At 27.3% G+C, this 19,637-nt stretch overlaps 2 long non-coding RNA genes and 1 pseudogene across 2 annotated transcripts in view; 1 reads left to right on the forward strand and 2 right to left on the reverse strand.

Annotated features, from left to right (window-relative positions):
• Nucleotides 1-19,637, reverse strand: part of LOC126306445 (NADH-ubiquinone oxidoreductase chain 5-like) — a 325,608-nt pseudogene that overhangs the window by 36,801 nt on the left and 269,170 nt on the right.
• LOC126306477 (uncharacterized) overlaps nucleotides 1-19,637 on the forward strand; it is a 254,518-nt gene that overhangs the window by 30,555 nt on the left and 204,326 nt on the right. The window lies entirely within an intron of this gene.
• LOC126306492 (uncharacterized) overlaps nucleotides 711-19,637 on the reverse strand; it is a 267,731-nt gene continuing 248,804 nt past the window's right edge. The window contains exon 2 of the long non-coding RNA XR_007553563.1: nucleotides 711-1,364. This is a non-coding gene — a long non-coding RNA (uncharacterized LOC126306492). The remainder of the gene's footprint in view (nucleotides 1,365-19,637) is intronic.

Here is a 19,637-nt window from a genome sequence, read left to right on the forward strand (position 1 = left end):
TCCTTACGACAACTTTTAGCATATTCATCAATCAGACATCTAGGTTGAATAATTAGATCATTAACAGTCAGAGAAAACATCTGAGAACTATACTTCATTATTTACTCACTATTAAGATTAATTATAGTTTTATTATTTAAGCAAATAAATTTATTTTTCATAAATCAAATTTATTCAGCCAGAAATATAAAAACCGAAATTAAATTCATAATATTCTTATCTTTATTATCTTTAGGTGGACTACCACCATTCCTTGGATTCTTACCAAAATGAATTGTAATACAATCATTAATAGAAAACAATATAACAACTATTATAACTATTATAGTAGTATTTACTACAATTACACTCTACTACTATATACGTATTAGATTCTCAGCTCTAATTACATCATACACAGAAAATTCGTGATCTATAAAGATAAAGTCCCAAAAATCAAGAATCATTCTTCCTATAACAGTAATAATTTCAACAATAGGATTGATTTCAACATCAACCTTAATTTCATTATACTAAGGACTTAAGTTAATCAAACTAATAACCTTCAAAGTTATAATTAAAAGAATAATCTTTTAGGCCTTAGTAAAATTTTACACCTCTAGAATTGCAGTCTAGAATCATAATTGAATATAAGACCTAAATATGATAAGAGAGAAAACATCTCATAAGTAGATTTACAGTCTACCACCTAAAATTCAGCCATCTTACCGCAAAAATGATTATTCTCAACAAACCATAAGGACATTGGTACTTTATACTTCATATTTGGAGCATGAGCAGGAATAGTAGGAACATCAATAAGAATACTTATTCGTGCTGAACTTGGCCAACCCGGATCTCTAATTGGGGATGACCAGATTTATAATGTTATTATTACAGCTCACGCATTCGTAATAATTTTCTTTATAGTAATACCTATTATAATTGGTGGATTTGGTAATTGACTTGTTCCACTAATAATTGGTGCACCAGATATAGCATTTCCACGAATAAATAATATAAGTTTTTGATTACTACCACCTTCACTAACCCTTCTTCTTACATCTTCTATAGTAGATAATGGTGCTGGTACAGGATGAACAGTTTACCCTCCTCTAGCAGGAGCTATTGCACACGGGGGTGCATCTGTAGATCTAGCTATTTTTTCACTGCACTTAGCAGGTGTATCATCTATTCTTGGTGCAGTGAATTTCATTACAACAGCAATTAATATACGATCAGAAAGTATAACTTTAGATCAAACACCTTTATTTGTATGATCTGTAGCTATTACAGCATTACTTCTCCTTCTTTCACTTCCAGTTTTAGCAGGAGCTATTACTATATTATTAACAGATCGAAATTTAAATACATCATTCTTTGACCTCGACGATACTCTGACTACCCAGGCGCATATACATCATGAAACGTAGTATCAAGAATTGGGTCTACAATTTCTATTGTAGGAATCATTATATTCATTGTAATTATATGAGAAAGAATGATTACAAACCGAGCAATTATATTTAGAGCTAACATAAGAAGATCAACAGAATGACTACAAAATAACCCTCCTGCAGAACATAGTTACTCAGAATTACCATTAATCTCTAGATTCTAATTTGGCAGATTAGTGCAGTAGATTTAAGCTCTACAAATAAAGGTTTGACCTTTTATTAGAAAATATTTATTAATGGCAACATGATCAAATTTATCTCTTCAAGATGGAGCTTCACCATTAATGGAGCAATTATCATTCTTTCATGATCATACTATGGTCGTATTATTATTAATTACAGTAATAGTAGGTTATGCCCTAAGTTATATATTATTTATTGCCTATACTAACCGTAATATACTTCATGGACATTTAATTGAAACAATCTGAACAGCTTTACCAGCAATTACATTAATTTTTATTGCCCTTCCATCATTACGACTATTATATTTACTTGATGATTCAGTAGATGCAATAATTACAATTAAAACCATTGGACGACAATGATATTGAAGATATGAATATTCAGACTTCATAGACGTAGAATTTGACACTTATATAACACCAGAACATGCCCTAGAAAATGATGGATTCCGACTACTAGATGTAGATAACCGAACAATCCTACCAATTAATACAGAAGTACGAGTATTAACAAGAGCATCAGATGTTCTACACTCATGAGCAGTTCCTGCATTAGGGGTTAAAATTGATGCAACGCCAGGTCGGTTAAATCAAGGAACATTCACAATAAATCGACCTGGATTATTCTTTGGACAATGCTCAGAAATCTGTGGAGCAAACCACAGATTTATACCAATTGTAATTGAAAGAACTTCAGTAAATTTATTTATTAAGTGATTATCTAAGATAATTTAAGGAGTTAGTTAAAATAAATAACATTAGAGTGTCAATCTAAAGTAACTAAAAAAAATTAGTACACCTTGAAATTCATCAGATGACTGAAAGTAAGTAATGGTCTCTTAAACCAAATCATAGTAAATTAACGACTACTTCTGATGGAAAATTATATCCAAATCCCTCAAATATCCCCTCTTATATGATTCTCACTATTCATTATATTTTCAGCTACATTAATCTTGTTTAATCAAATAAACTTCTTCTCATTTAAACCTAACCTTATTAAAAGAGCAGAAAAAGGAACAATTGAAATAAAAAACTTAAATTGAAAATGATAACAAATCTATTCTCAACATTTGACCCATCAACTAACATCTTTAATTTATCATTAAATTGAACTAGAACATTTCTAGGACTATTATTAATCCCATCACTATTTTGACTTACACCATCACGAATTAACATTATCTGAAATAAACTAAATTTAACCTTACATAATGAATTTAAAACACTTCTTGGACCAAAATCATTTAATGGAACAACATTCATTTTCATCTCAATTTTTATTATAATATTATTTAACAATTTCATAGGATTATTCCCTTATATTTTTACTAGAACAAGACATTTAGCATTAACATTTGCAATTGCCCTACCTATATGGCTAAGATTTATATTATTTGGATGAATTAACCATACTAATCATATATTTACACACCTTGTACCACAAGGTACACCGCCTGCATTAATATCATTTATAGTACTAATTGAAACAATTAGTAATGTTATTCGACCAGGTACATTAGCAGTACGGTTGGCAGCAAATATAATTGCAGGACACTTATTATTAACCTTATTAGGAAACACAGGACCATCTATAGCAATAAACTTAATCTCATTACTAATTATTGGACAAATACTTCTATTAATTCTAGAATCAGCAGTAGCAATAATTCAAGCCTATGTTTTCTCAATTCTAAGAACTCTATATTCTAGAGAAGTATATTAAACCTATGTTAACAACTCACTCAAACCACCCATTCCACTTAGTAGACTATAGACCTTGACCATTAACAGGAGCAATTGGAGCAATAGTCCTAGTATCAGGACTAGCAAAATGATTCCACCTATTTAATATTAACTTATTCATAATTGGATTTGGAATTACCCTACTAACTATAATTCAATGATGACGAGATGTAGTACGAGAAGGAATATATCAAGGATTACATACAGCATTTGTATCAATTGGATGACGATGAGGAATAATTTTATTTATTGCATCAGAGGTATTATTTTTCGTTTCTTTTTTTTGAGCATTCTTTAGAAGAAGATTAGCACCAACAATTGAACTAGGAATACTATGACCTCCAATAGGAATTCAACCCTTTAACCCTATACAAATTCCATTACTTAATACAGCTATTCTTTTAGCATCAGGAGTAACAGTAACATGAGCACATCATAGTTTAATGGAATCTAATCATACTCAAGCACTACAAGGATTATTCTTCACAGTGTTATTAGGACTATACTTTACAATACTTCAAGCATATGAATATTGAGAAGCACCTTTTACCATTGCAGATGCAGTTTATGGATCAACATTCTTTGTTGCAACAGGATTCCATGGTTTACACGTAATTATTGGAACAATCTTTTTATCAACATGTCTACTTCGACACTCAATAAATCAATTTTCACCAAGACATCACTTTGGATTTGAAGCAGCAGCATGATACTGACACTTCGTAGACGTAGTATGATTATTCTTATATATCTCTATTTATTGATGAGGTAGATAATTGTTTTTCTAGTATAAATAGTACATTTGACTTCCAAACAGAAAGCTTGATATAAATCAAGAAAAACAATTCTAATTCTATCAACAAGAGTTTTCATTAGATTTATTATTCCAATAATTGTTATAATCCTGGCAACAACACTATCAAAAAAATTAATTAATGATCGAGAAAAAAGATCACCATTTGAATGTGGGTTTGATCCAAAAAGATCAGCACGAATACCATTCTCAATACGATTCTTCCTAATCGCAGTAATCTTTTTAATTTTTGATGTAGAAATTGCACTAATTCTACCAATTGTAATTATTTTTAAAACTTCAGACATTATAATCTGAACAGTATCAACAATATTTTTTATTCTAGTTCTATTAGGAGGACTATAACATGAATGAAACCAAGGAGCATTACAATGAGCAGAATAAAGGGTTGTAGTTAAATATAACATTTGGGTTGCATTCAAAAAGTATTGATATTATCAATCAACCTTAAATAGAATAAGAAGCGAAATATTGCAGTCAGTTTCGACCTGGAAGATTGGTATGTACTACCCTTATTCTTATTAATTGAAGCCAAAAAGAGGCGTATTACTGTTAATAATATAATTGAACTATAATAGTTCCAATTAAGGAAATGTAAAGCCAATATGAAAGCTGCTAACTTTTTATATTAGCGGTTAAACTCCGTTAACATTTCTAAAATTTATATAGTTTAAATAAAACATTACATTTTCACTGTAAAAATAACATATCTATATTTATAAATACTTAAAAGTAAAAATACTTCCTTAACATCTTCAGTGTCACGCTCTAATTATAAGCTATGTAAGTAAACGAAAAACAATATTACCAAAATAAATATTCAAAAAATAAAAGTTAAAAGATAAATCTTGAAATTAGAATCATATCAACCTTGAATATAACCAATTAAATAAATAAATAATCTATATAAACCTTGACCACCAAGTAATTCACCTCAACCATAATCAAATGAGTTAGATGAATAATAACCTATTTTTAAAGGAATATATCTAATAAACTTAGTTGAAAGAAAAGGTATAAATCATATAGAACCAGCAAATCTAACAAAAGAAAGTATACTTAAAGAAAATAGATTATGAGAAAAATCAAAATTAGAAATAAGATAACCTAAATAAGCACCTAAAATAACAACTGTAATAGTTAAAAACTTTAAATAATAAGGTAAAGCAATCACATGAGGAATAGGAAAAATTAATCAAGATAAAAGACTACCACCAAAAACAGCAACAAACAATAGACCAATTATTCCAAATTAAATATAATAACCCTTATCATCAAAAGAAAATCTAGAATAAAAATTATTATCACCAGATATTGAATAATAAAACAAACGAAAAGAATAAGAAGCAGTTAAACCAGTAGAAAAAAAATAAAGAAAAAAAATTAAACAATTAATTCATCTTAAACAAACCATCTCAAGAATTAAATCCTTTGAATAAAATCCCGCTAAAAAAGGTATTCCACACAAAGATAAACTAGAAACATTAAAACAAACTGAAGTTAAAGGTATGAAATTAACAATTGATCCTATAAAACGAATATCCTGAGAATCCTTCAAATTATGAATTATTGAACCTGCACATATAAATAATAATGCCTTAAATAAAGCATGAGCCAATAAATGAAAAAATGCAAGCTTTGGATAACCTATAGCCAAAATTCTTATTATTAAACCAAGTTGTCTTAAAGTAGAAAGAGCAATAATCTTCTTTAAATCAAACTCAAAATTAGCGCCCAATCCAGCCATAAATATAGTTATACAACCAATTAAAAGTAAAAATCAACCACAATTATAAGTATCCAATATTGGTCTAAAACGAATTAATAAATAAACACCAGCAGTAACAAGAGTAGAAGAATGAACTAAAGCAGAAACAGGAGTAGGAGCTGCTATAGCAGCAGGAAGTCATGAAGAGAAAGGAATCTGAGCTCTCTTAGTTATAGCTGCTAAAACAATTAATATAGTAATGAGCTTTATTTCAAAAGAATTAGAAATAAAATCATAATAATAAATATAATTTCAATCACCAAAATTTAACATTCATGCAATAGAAATTAAAATAGCAACATCACCAATACGATTAGAAAGTGCAGTTAATATACCAGCACTATAAGATTTTACATTTTGATAATAAATAACTAAACAATAAGAAACTAAACCTAAACCATCTCAACCTAATAAAATTCTAATTAAATTAGGACTAATAATTAAAAAACCTATAGAAAGAATAAATATTAAAACAATAATAATAAAACGATTTATATTCTTTTCACCAGATATATAATCCTCTCTATAATAAATAACCAAAGAAGAAATATATATAACAAAAGATATAAAAATAAGAGATATTCAATCCAAAATTAAAGTTATAACAACTATAGAACCATTTAAATTGAAAAGCTCTCACTCAACAAAAACTCTATAATCAATTATTAAATAATAAATACCTAAAATAAAAATTATAGTTCTCGAAATAAACAAAGAAAAAAACTCAAAGAACAAATAGAAAATAAATTCACGGCCTAAGATGAAAAACTTCATATCATTGATTCCACAAAACAATATTTTTAATTAAAATACTTAAGCAAACTAAACAAAGAAATATTCACCCTTTAAACAGAGAATATTTAAAGGCAATCAATGTAAAAGTAAAAGATGATATTCACGAAAATAACCAAGTGAACAAGTATAAACACCAGAATAATAATTCCCATGCTGAGAATAAGAATATATATATACAAAGTATAAACAGCTCTAAAAAAAGATAAAAAAATCAAAGCAAAGAATCTAAAAGAAGATCAAGATATAATTCTATTTAATAATCTAATTTCACCTACCAAATTTAAAGAAGGAGGAGCAGCCATATTTGATGATCTTAAAAGAAATCATCATAAAGCCATTCTTGGCATCAAATTAATTATACCCTTGTTAATTAATAATCTTCGTCTACCTAAACGTTCATAAATAATATTAGATAAACAAAATAAACCAGAAGAACATAAACCATGACCAACCATTAGAGAAAGAGAACCTACACAACCTCATCAATTCATAGTCATCAATCCACCAATACCCATTCTTATATGAGCAACAGAAGAATATGCAATTAAAGACTTTAAATCAACATGACGAAAACAAATAAATCATACAATAACACCCCCAGATAAACCTAAAGACAATCAAAAATAATTAAACTTTAAACCCAAATAAGAAATAACCTTTATAACACGAAAAATACCATAACCACCTAACTTTAATAAAACACCAGCAAGAATTATTCTACCTGAAATAGGGGCCTCTACATGAGCCTTAGGAAGTCATAAATGAACCAAAAACATAGGTATCTTAACTAAAAAAGCCAAAATTATAAATACATAAAACATAAAATAATAAGAACCAAAATCAACCAATAAAGGAAAATATAAAGTATTAGAAAAATCATAAACCTTAAATAAAACTAATAATAAAGGTAATCTAGCAACCAAAGTATAAAAAATTAAATAAACACCAGCCTGCAAACGCTCAGGTTGATAACCCCAACCCAAAATTAAAAGTAAAGTAGGAACTAATCTAGCCTCAAAAAAAATATAAAAAGAAAGAAGACTTAATCTAGCAAATGAACAATAAAGCATAATTATTAAAATCAAAACCATAAAAACAAAAAAATTAGAATGATATGAACTTAAATAAACTGAACCTCTAGCAGTGATTATTAAAGAACAAATCCAAAAACTAAGTAAAATTAAACTAAAAGAAAAATAATCAATACCAAAATAATATCTAATTATATTCAAATCAGCATATGAATAAACACAAATTATAAAAACAAAACCCGACAGAAACATTAAAGAATGAACCAACCATCAACAATTATTTAATAAACGGAGAGGGATCAAAAAAATAGTTATAAATAAATACTTTAACATAAAGATAAACCAAAAGAATTAAAAAAATCATTACCATGAGAACGAATTATTGAAACTAAAATAGAAAGACCTAAAGCACCCTCACAAACAGAAAAACTAAAAAAATAACAGGAAAAAAATAATCATAATCAAACTCAATAAGAAAAACAATAACTAACATAAATAAAGAAAGAACAATATATTCTAATCTCAAAAGAACCATTAATAAATGTTTACGTTTAGAAGAAAAAACATAAACACCAGCAAAATAAATCAATAAAGAAGTAAAAATAGAGAATACAAACATTAGTTTAGTAGTTTAAAAAAACGCCGGTCTTGTAAACCGGAAATAAGTCCAGCCCCCACTTTTAAAACTTCAGAGGTGGAAAAGCTTCCATCATCGGTCCCCAAAACCGGTATTTTAAATAAACTAACCCCTGAAATGATCAAAATAATAATTATATCATTATCAAATGTAATAAATATTAATTTTATTAAATTAAGACACCCAATATCAATAATGCTTTTTATTATCCTTCAAACCTTCCTAGTTGGATTAATAACAGGAACAATAATAGAAAGATATTGATTATCATATATTTTATTTTTACATTTCTTGGTGGTATACTAGTATTATTTATTTACATTACAAGAATTGCATCAAACGAAATATTTCAGCCTAAATCAATCACTATAATTATTACATTAATAATGTGAGTATTTATCATATTAATATTAATTATTCTAGATATATCTATATTTATAGACTTTTTCAAAAACACCGAAACTATAAATATTGATAATTCAATCAATTATCAAGAAATAACAATATCTTTAGAAAAATTATATAATAGACCAACATTCATTATTACAATAATAATAATAATTTATTTATTTTTAGCACTACTAGCAGTTGTTAAAATCACCAATATTAATCAGGGACCTATTCGTAAAATAAGATAATTACTAATGAATAAACCCTTACGATTAAGACATCCTTTAATTAAAATTATTAATAACTCTTTAATTGACTTACCTGCCCCAACAAATATTTCATTTAGATGAAATTTTGGATCCCTATTAGGGTTATGTTTGGTAATTCAAATCGTAACTGGACTATTTTTAGCTATACATTATACATCAAATATTGAAATAGCATTCAGTAGTGTAGTACACATCTGCCGAGACGTAAATAATGGTTGAATTATCCGAACCTTACACGCAAATGGAGCATCTATATTTTTTATTTGTATTTACTTACATGTAGGACGGGGAATTTACTATGGATCTTATATATATATACATACCTGAATAATTGGTACAGTGATTTTATTTTTAGTTTTAGCAACTGCATTTATAGGATATGTCTTACCCTGAGGCCAAATATCTTTTTGAGGTGCAACAGTAATTACTAATTTATTATCAGCAATCCCATACTTAGGAACAGATTTAGTCCAATGAGTATGAGGAGGATTCGATGTTGATAATGCAACATTAAATCGATTCTTCACATTCCACTTTGTATTACCATTTATTAATGCTGCTATAGCAGCAATTCATTTATTTTTTCTTCACCAAACAGGATCTAATAATCCTCTTGGACTAAATGGAGATATTGAAAAAATTCCATTCCATCCATACTTTACCTTTAAGGATTCTATTACATTTGTAATAATAACATCATTATTAATTATACTATGTTTAATTAATCCTTACCTATTAGGAGATCCAGATAACTTTGTACCTGCCAACCCATTAGTAACACCAGTTCACATTCAACCAGAATGATATTTCCTATTTGCATATGCAATTCTACGATCTATCCCTAATAAGTTAGGAGGTGTTATTGCATTATTTTTATCAATTAGAATCTTAATAATTTTACCATTTTATAATAAAACACCATTCCAAGGCATTCAATTTTACCCTATTAATCAAATTTTATTCTGAATTATAGTAGTTGTTGTATGCTTACTAACGTGAATTGGTAAACGACCTGTTGAAGAACCTTATATTATAACAGGTCAAATCTTAACAATTATTTACTTCACATATTTCTTAATTAATGTCCATGTCGCAAATGCATGAGATAAATTAATTAAGGAATAAAGTTAATTAGCTTAGGAAAAGCATATGTTTTGAAAACATAAAATTAGAAGTTTAACTCTTCTATTAACTTTTCTCAAAAAATTTCACTAAACAAATGAGATAAATAAAATCTTTAAACCAACAAAGAAAATAAAAAAATTCAAAGATAAAGGTAAAAAACTTTTTCAAGCTAAGTACATTAATTTATCATAACGGAACCGTGGTAATGTTCCACGAACCCAAATAAAACCAAAAGATATAATAGCAAGCTTAATAAAAAATATAAAAGAATAAAAATCACCGCCCAAAAAAATTAAAGCCAATAACATTCTTATGAAGACAATTCTAGTATATTCAGCTAAAAAAATTAAAGTAAAACCACCCACACCATACTCCATATTAAATCCTGAAACTAACTCAGATTCCCCTTCAGCAAAATCAAAAGGAGTACGATTAGTTTCAGCTAAGCAAGAAGCAAAACAAGCTAAAGCTAAAGGAAAAGAAATAATAATAAATCAACAATAAAGCTGATAGTTTATAAAATCAAACATATTAAAACTACCAATTAAAATAATTAAAGACAATAAAATTAAAGCTAAACTAACTTCATAAGAAATTGTTTGAGCAACAGAACGAAGAGAACCTAATAATGAATAATTTGAATTAGAAGATCAACCAGCAATTATAACAGTATAAACACCTAATCTAGTACAACATAAAAAAAATAAAAATCCATAAGAAAAAGAACACATATAAGTTAAATAAGGAAAAATTACTCAAACGGCTAAAGAAATCATTAAATTAAAAACAGGGGAAAAATAATAAAGTAGGTAATTAGATATAATAGGAATTGGCTGCTCCTTACAAATTAACTTAATAGCATCTCTAAATGGCTGAGGAATTCCAACGAAACCTACCTTATTTGGACCCTTTCGAATCTGAATATAACCTAAAACCTTACGCTCTAATAAAGTTAAAAAGGCAACACTAATTAAAACACAAATAACCAATAAAAGAAAATTCAAAATAAATATAAATAAATCATAAAGTATCAATACTATTTGTAGAAAAAATCTACATAAATGAATTCTAAATTCAACACATTAATCTGTCAAAATAGTAAATAAATTAATATTAATCAATATAACAAAAAATATTTTAACCATATGGTCCTTTCGTACTAATATGGATTAACAATCTTAGGATAGAAACCGACCTGGCTCACGCCGGTCTGAACTCAGATCATGTAAGAATTTAAAGGTCGAACAGACCTAATCATTGGGCTCCTGCACCCAAAATTTTTCTTAATCCAACATCGAGGTCGCAATCTGCTTTGTCGATATGAGCTCTCAAAAACAATTACGCTGTTATCCCTAAGGTAACTTAATCTTATGATGATAAATTATGGATCAAAATAACAAACATAAATAAATGATATAATAATGAAGAGTTTATCTATTCTTCATGTCACCCCAACAAAACATCATCATTAAATATAGAAAGACAAACAAAAAACTATATAAAAGTAAAATGTCAAGCTCTATAGGGTCTTCTCGTCCTAAAGAAGAATTTAAGCCTTTTGACTCAAAAGTTAAATTCAAAAATTTATTAAGAGACAGTTGATTTCTCGTCAAGCCATTCATTCCAGCCACTAATTAAGAGACTAATGATTATGCTACCTTTGCACGGTCAAAATACCGCGGCTCTTTAAAAATACGCTCAGTGAGCAGGCCAGACCTCAAAATATAAACAAGAGGACATGTTTTTGATAAACAGGTGGAAATCTATTTTGCCTAGTTCCTTATAATAAGTTCACAAGGTAAAAATTTCATATAAATAAATATACTAATTCTATCATTATTACAAAAATTTTAAAATTAAATTAATAATCTTAATAAAAAACCTAAAATATTTATAAAATCAAAATAAAAAATAATGAACTAAAACGTAATCTTAAAGATAGCTGGTTTAAAGCTTACTATTATATTTCTATAAAATAAATTATAGGTTATTAACTTCAAAGCTTATCCCTTAAAGAATAAATAAGTTAATATTTTTACTTAAAAAATTAAATACAAACAAATAACTTTAAAAAATTAAATTTTTTCTTAAGAAACTAGATATCTTGGGAAACGATTAACATCTCATTTCTATAAATAATTTAATAATAATTATGATACATGAACTATAAATTATTTATAAATCAACCCAAATCGAGACAAGTAAAATAAATACTAAAATTTTGATAAACCCTGATACAAAAGGTACAATAAATAAAATCTACTTAAAAAAATTTAAAATAATATTTCATAAAACACTTACATTACCAATAAACTATAATTTAAAAAATCAATTCTATAAAATATACTAAGACAAAAATACAATATAATTATTTATATTAAATAATTAAATAAACAAAAAATAAATATAATAAAATAAATAATCAAGATATCCTGATTTGCACAGAAAAATTTTCAGTGTAAATGAAACACTTTACTAATAAGTTATATCTTGAAACTCTTCCTAGATACACTTTCCAGTACATCTACTATGTTACGACTTATCTCATCTAAATTGAAGCTACTTTAAAATAAAATAGAATAATCAATAATGAGAGCGGCGGGCGATGTGTACACATCTCAGAGCCAATATCAGTTAAATTAAATAAATTAAATTACTATCAAATCCACCTTCATTAACAGTATTTCACTATCAAATTCGTTATAAACAAAAATCTATTGTAACCCACCTCCTCTTAACTATAAGCTGCACCTTGACCTGAAATATTTTATAATTATAAATCTTGAGAATTATAACTCTAAAAAGATTCTCTGATAACGGAGATATACAAACAAATAAATTAAGTTGAGTAAATCGTGTATTATCAATCATGGGGTAGGTTCCTCTGAATGGAATGAGATACCGCCAAATTCTTTGGGTTTAAAGACCTTAACTAATAGTACCCTGGTAAATATAATTAACATTTAAAATAATAGGGTATCTAATCCTAGTTTATTATTTAAATTTCACAGATTCATAAAAAGGGCCACAAATAAATTTTAACATTTCACCTTACAAATTTATATTTCAACCCTAATAATATAAACAACTGTTTTAACCAATAATATTCACTTGTATCTATCGTATAACCGCGGCTGCTGGCACGAATTATGCCGATACTAAATCAATTGCTAAATCCAAAATCACTTGATAATTAAATCAAATTACTGCAAAAAGAACATTTAGTCTAACAAAACTTACATATAATACCAAGAAAAAGTGAATAAACAAGCAAGAATAAAACTTTTAAAAATAAAAAATAAGAAAATTTTAAATCTATTAATTCAGGAAAAAATAAAAGATTCAAATATTTAAAGAAAAAAAAAAGAAAAAAACCACAAACATTAACAAAAAAAAAAAGAAACGCCCCTATGTATGACCACAACAACTTCTCTATTATATATAATTAAAGATTAATATGGAACATGTATAGCAATAAATGTATTATATTCTTTCTTATTTAATCTTTCTTTTCACTAATAAATAAAGAAAGATTAAATAATATAATAAATATATTTTATACAATTATGTAATTTAATATAATATGTTATTAATATGAATTCTTTTTTTTATATTAAGTTAACTTTCATATATATTAGTTAAATAATCTAATTATAGATAATTTACATAATTATATTATTATAATTAATATAATTATTTATATTAATTATAATATTTTATATTTAAATTAATAATTTTATTTATTATATCCAATTGTAATAATATTAAATATTAAATTACATATTATTATATATATTATATTATAATAACCTATTTTAAGCTAAAAACATAAGTAGCTATAATCCTAGGTAAATAATTGCATGAAAATAATCAATTGATAATGGTAAGATGAACTTATAATACTTTAATTTCAATTAAATGTAATATATTAATATAAATTATTTATTATATATATATATAAAAAAAATAAAATGAGCAGGATAAATTAATCCTAATTAAACAAAATAATACATAAAAGAATTTCAAAAAAAAACTTTAGATTTATATATTAAATAAATGAAGTGCCTGATTAAAGGGTTACCTTGATAGGGTAAATAAAGTAAATAAAATTACCTTCATTAAAATTACATAAGATAGAATTAAACTACCTCCTTTAGTATCAAAAACTAACGTGCATCATACACCTTAATGTAAAAAGGTAAGCTAAACAAGCTAATGGGTTCATACCCCATTTATAGAGGTATCAATCCTCTCCTTTTTAATGACCAACAACTCTACAAAACTTCTCTTCCTATCAACATTAATGATAGGAACGATCCTGTCCATTTCATCAAATTCCTGATTTGGGGTTTGAATAGGACTTGAGATCAACTTACTTTCATTTATTCCGCTCCTAACAAGAAATAAAAATATAATAATAAATGAATCATCAATTAAATATTTTATTGTCCAAGCAATAGCATCGACAATATTATTATTTTCAATTTTGCTGATTCAAATAAAATATCCCATGGGATGGGAAACAGAATTTATCCCATCAATAATAATTAGATCTAGACTATTATTAAAGATTGGAGCTGCACCTTTCCATTTCTGATTTCCAGAAGTTATAGGAGCATCAAGATGAAATAATTGTTTAACATTAATAACATGACAAAAAATCGCCCCAATAATGGTCTTATCTTATTATATTCAATTAAGAACTTTTATTTGAACAATTATTATCTTAAGAATTATTATTGGGGCAATAGGAGGTTTAAATCAAACATCCTTACGACAACTTTTAGCATATTCATCAATCAGACATCTAGGTTGAATAATTAGATCATTAACAGTCAGAGAAAACATCTGAGAACTATACTTCATTATTTACTCACTATTAAGATTAATTATAGTTTTATTATTTAAGCAAATAAATTTATTTTTCATAAATCAATTTTATTCAGCCAGAAATATAAAAACCGAAATTAAATTCATAATATTCTTATCTTTATTATCTTTAGGTGGACTACCACCATTCCTTGGATTCTTACCAAAATGAATTGTAATACAATCATTAATAGAAAACAATATAACAACTATTATAACTATTATAGTTGTATTAACTACAATTACACTCTACTACTATATACGTATTAGATTCTCAGCTCTAATTATATCATACACAGAAAATTCGTGATCTATAAAGATAAAGTCCCAAAAATCAAGAATCATTCTTCCTATAACAGTAATAATTTCAACAATAGGATTGATTTCAACATCAACCTTAATTTCATTACACTAAGGACTTAAGTTAATCAAACTAATAACCTTCAAAGTTATAATTAAAAGAATAATCTTTTAGGCCTTAGTAAAATTTTACACCTCTAGAATTGCAGTCTAGAATCATAATTGAATATAAGACCTAAATATGATAAGAGAGAAAACATCTCATAAGTAGATTTACAGTCTACCACCTAAAATTCAGCCATCTTACCGCAAAAATGATTATTCTCAACAAACCATAAGGACATTGGTACTTTATACTTCATATTTGGAGCATGAGCAGGAATAGTAGGAACATCAATAAGAATACTTATTCGTGCTGAACTTGGCCAACCCGGATCTCTAATTGGGGATGACCAGATTTATAATGTTATTATTACAGCTCACGCATTCGTAATAATTTTCTTTATAGTAATACCTATTATAATTGGTGGATTTGGTAATTGACTTGTTCCACTAATAATTGGTGCTTCAGATATAGCATTTCCACGAATAAATAATATCAGTTTTTGATTACTACCACCTTCACTAACCCTTCTTCTTACATCTTCTATAGTAGATAATGGTGCTGGTACAGGATGAACAGTTTACCCTCCTCTAGCAGGAGCTATTGCACACGGGGGTGCATCTGTAGATCTAGCTATTTTTTCACTGCACTTAGCAGGTGTATCATCTATTCTTGGTGCAGTGAATTTCATTACAACAGCAATTAATATACGATCAGAAAGTATAACTTTAGATCAAACACCTTTATTTGTATGATCTGTAGCTATTACAGCATTACTTCTCCTTCTTTCACTTCCAGTTTTAGCAGGAGCTATTACTATATTATTAACAGATCGAAATTTAAATACATCATTCTTTGACCCTACAGGAGGGGGTGACCCAATTCTATATCAACATCTATTTTGATTCTTTGGACACCCAGAAGTTTATATTTTAATTCTACCGGGGTTCGGAATTATTTCACATATTGTATGTCAAGAAAGAGGAAAAATTGAATCATTTGGAACATTAGGTATAATTTATGCTATACTATCAATTGGACTAATATGATTTATTGTATGAGCACATCATATATTTACAGTAGGAAAGGATGTTGACACACGAGCATATTTTACATCAGCAACAATAATTATTGCTGTACCTACAGGAATTAAGTTATTTAGATGATTAGCTACATTATATGGAACTAAATTCAAGTTCAATCCACCATTATTATGAGCTCTAGGATTTATTTTCCTATTTACAATTGGTGGATTAACAGGATTAGTATTAGCAAATTCATCACTTGATATTGTATTACATGATACATATTATGTAGTAGCCCACTTTCATTATGTATTATCTATAGGAGCAGTATTTGCAATTATAGGAGGTGTCATTCAATGATATCCACTATTTACAGGATTAACTATAAATAATACATGATTAAAAATCCAATTTACAATTATATTCATTGGAGTAAATTTAACATTCTTTCCTCAACACTTCCTAGGATTAGCAGGAATACCTCGACGATACTCTGACTACCCAGACGCATATACATCATGAAACGTAGTATCAAGAATTGGGTCTACAATTTCTATTGTAGGAATCATTATATTCATTGTAATTATATGAGAAAGAATGATTACAAACCGAGCAATTATATTTAGAGCTAACATAAGAAGATCAACAGAATGACTACAAAATAACCCTCCTGCAGAACATAGTTACTCAGAATTACCATTAATCTCTAGATTCTAATTTGGCAGATTAGTGCAGTAGATTTAAGCTCTACAAATAAAGGTTTGACCTTTTATTAGAAAATATTTATTAATGGCAACATGATCAAATTTATCTCTTCAAGATGGAGCTTCACCATTAATGGAGCAATTATCATTCATTCATGATCATACTATGGTCGTATTATTATTAATTACAGTAATTGTAGGTTATGCCCTAAGTTATATATTATTTATTGCCTATACTAACCGTAATATACTTCATGGACATTTAATTGAAACAATCTGAACAGCTTTACCAGCAATTACATTAATTTTTATTGCCCTTCCATCATTACAACTATTATATTTACTTGATGATTCAGTAGATGCAATAATTACAATTAAAACCATTGGACGACAATGATATTGAAGATATGAATATTCAGACTTCATAGACGTAGAATTTGACACTTATATAACACCAGAACATGCCCTAGAAAATGATGGATTCCGACTACTAGATGTAGATTACCGAACAATCCTACCAATTAATACAGAAGTACGAGTATTAACAAGAGCATCAGATGTTCTACACTCATGAGCAGTTCCTGCATTAGGGGTTAAAATTGATGCAACGCCAGGTCGGTTAAATCAAGGAACATTCACAATAAATCGACCTGGATTATTCTTTGGACAATGCTCAGAAATCTGTGGAGCAAACCACAGATTTATACCAATTGTAATTGAAAGAACTTCAGTAAATTTATTTATTAAGTGATTATCTAAGATAATTTAAGGAGTTAGTTAAAATAAATAACATTAGAGTGTCAATCTAAAGTAACTAAAAAAAATTAGTACACCTTGAAATTCATCAGATGACTGAAAGTAAGTAATGGTCTCTTAAACCAAATCATAGTAAATTAACGACTACTTCTGATGGGGAAATTATATCCAAATCCCTCAAATATCCCCTCTTATATGATTCTCACTATTCATTATATTTTCAGCTACATTAATCTTGTTTAATCAAATAAACTTCTTCTCATTTAAACCTAACCTTATTAAAAGAGCAGAAAAAGGAACAATTGAAATAAAAAACTTAAATTGAAAATGATAACAAATCTATTCTCAACATTTGACCCATCAACTAACATCTTTAATTTATCATTAAATTGAACTAGAACATTTCTAGGACTATTATTAATCCCATCACTATTTTGACTTACACCATCACGAATTAACATTATCTGAAATAAACTAAATTTAACCTTACATAATGAATTTAAAACACTTCTTGGACCAAAATCATTTAATGGAACAACATTCATTTTCATCACAATTTTTATTATAATATTATTTAACAATTTCATAGGATTATTCCCTTATATTTTTACTAGAACAAGACATTTAGCATTAACATTTGCAATTGCCCTACCTATATGGCTAAGATTTATATTATTTGGATGAACTAACCATACTAATCATATATTTACACACCTTGTACCACAAGGTACACCGCCTGCATTAATATCATTTATAGTACTAATTGAAACAATTAGTAATGTTATTCGACCAGGTACATTAGCAGTACGGTTGGCAGCAAATATAATTGCAGGACACTTATTATTAACCTTATTAGGAAACACAGGACCATCTATAGCAATAAACTTAATCTCATTACTAATTATTGGACAAATACTTCTATTAATTCTAGAATCAGCAGTAGCAATAATTCAAGCCTATGTTTTCTCAATTCTAAGAACTCTATATTCTAGAGAAGTATATTAAACCTATGTTAACAACTCACTCAAACACCCATTCCACTTAGTAGACTATAGACCTTGACCATTAACAGGAGCAATTGGAGCAATAGTCCTAGTATCAGGACTAGCAAAATGATTCCACCTATTTAATATTAACTTATTCATAATTGGATTTGGAATTACCCTACTAACTATAATTCAATGATGACGAGATGTAGTACGAGAAGGAACATATCAAGGATTACATACAGGATTTGTATCAATTGGATTACGATGAGGAATAATAAAACGATTTATTTTCTTTTCACCAGATATATAATCCTCTCTATAATAAATAACCAAAGAAGAAATATATATAACAAAAGATATAAAAATAAGAGATATTCAATCCAAAATTAAAGTTATAACAACTATAGAACCATTTAAATTGAAAAGCTCTCACTCAACAAAAACTCTATAATCAATTATTAAATAATAAATACCTAAAATAAAAATTATAGTTCTCGAAATAAACAAAGAAAAAAAACTCAAAGAACAAATAGAAAATAAATTCACGGCCTAAGATGAAAAACTTCATATCATTGATTCCACAAAACAATATTTTTAATTAAAATACTTAAGCAAACTAAACAAAGAAATATTCACCCTTTAAACAGAGAATATTTAAAGGCATTCAATGTAAAAGTAAAAGATGATATTCACGA

Source organism: Schistocerca gregaria, unplaced genomic scaffold (assembly GCF_023897955.1).
Source record: "Schistocerca gregaria isolate iqSchGreg1 unplaced genomic scaffold, iqSchGreg1.2 ptg000333l, whole genome shotgun sequence".
NCBI classification, from domain to species: domain Eukaryota; kingdom Metazoa; phylum Arthropoda; class Insecta; order Orthoptera; family Acrididae; genus Schistocerca; species Schistocerca gregaria.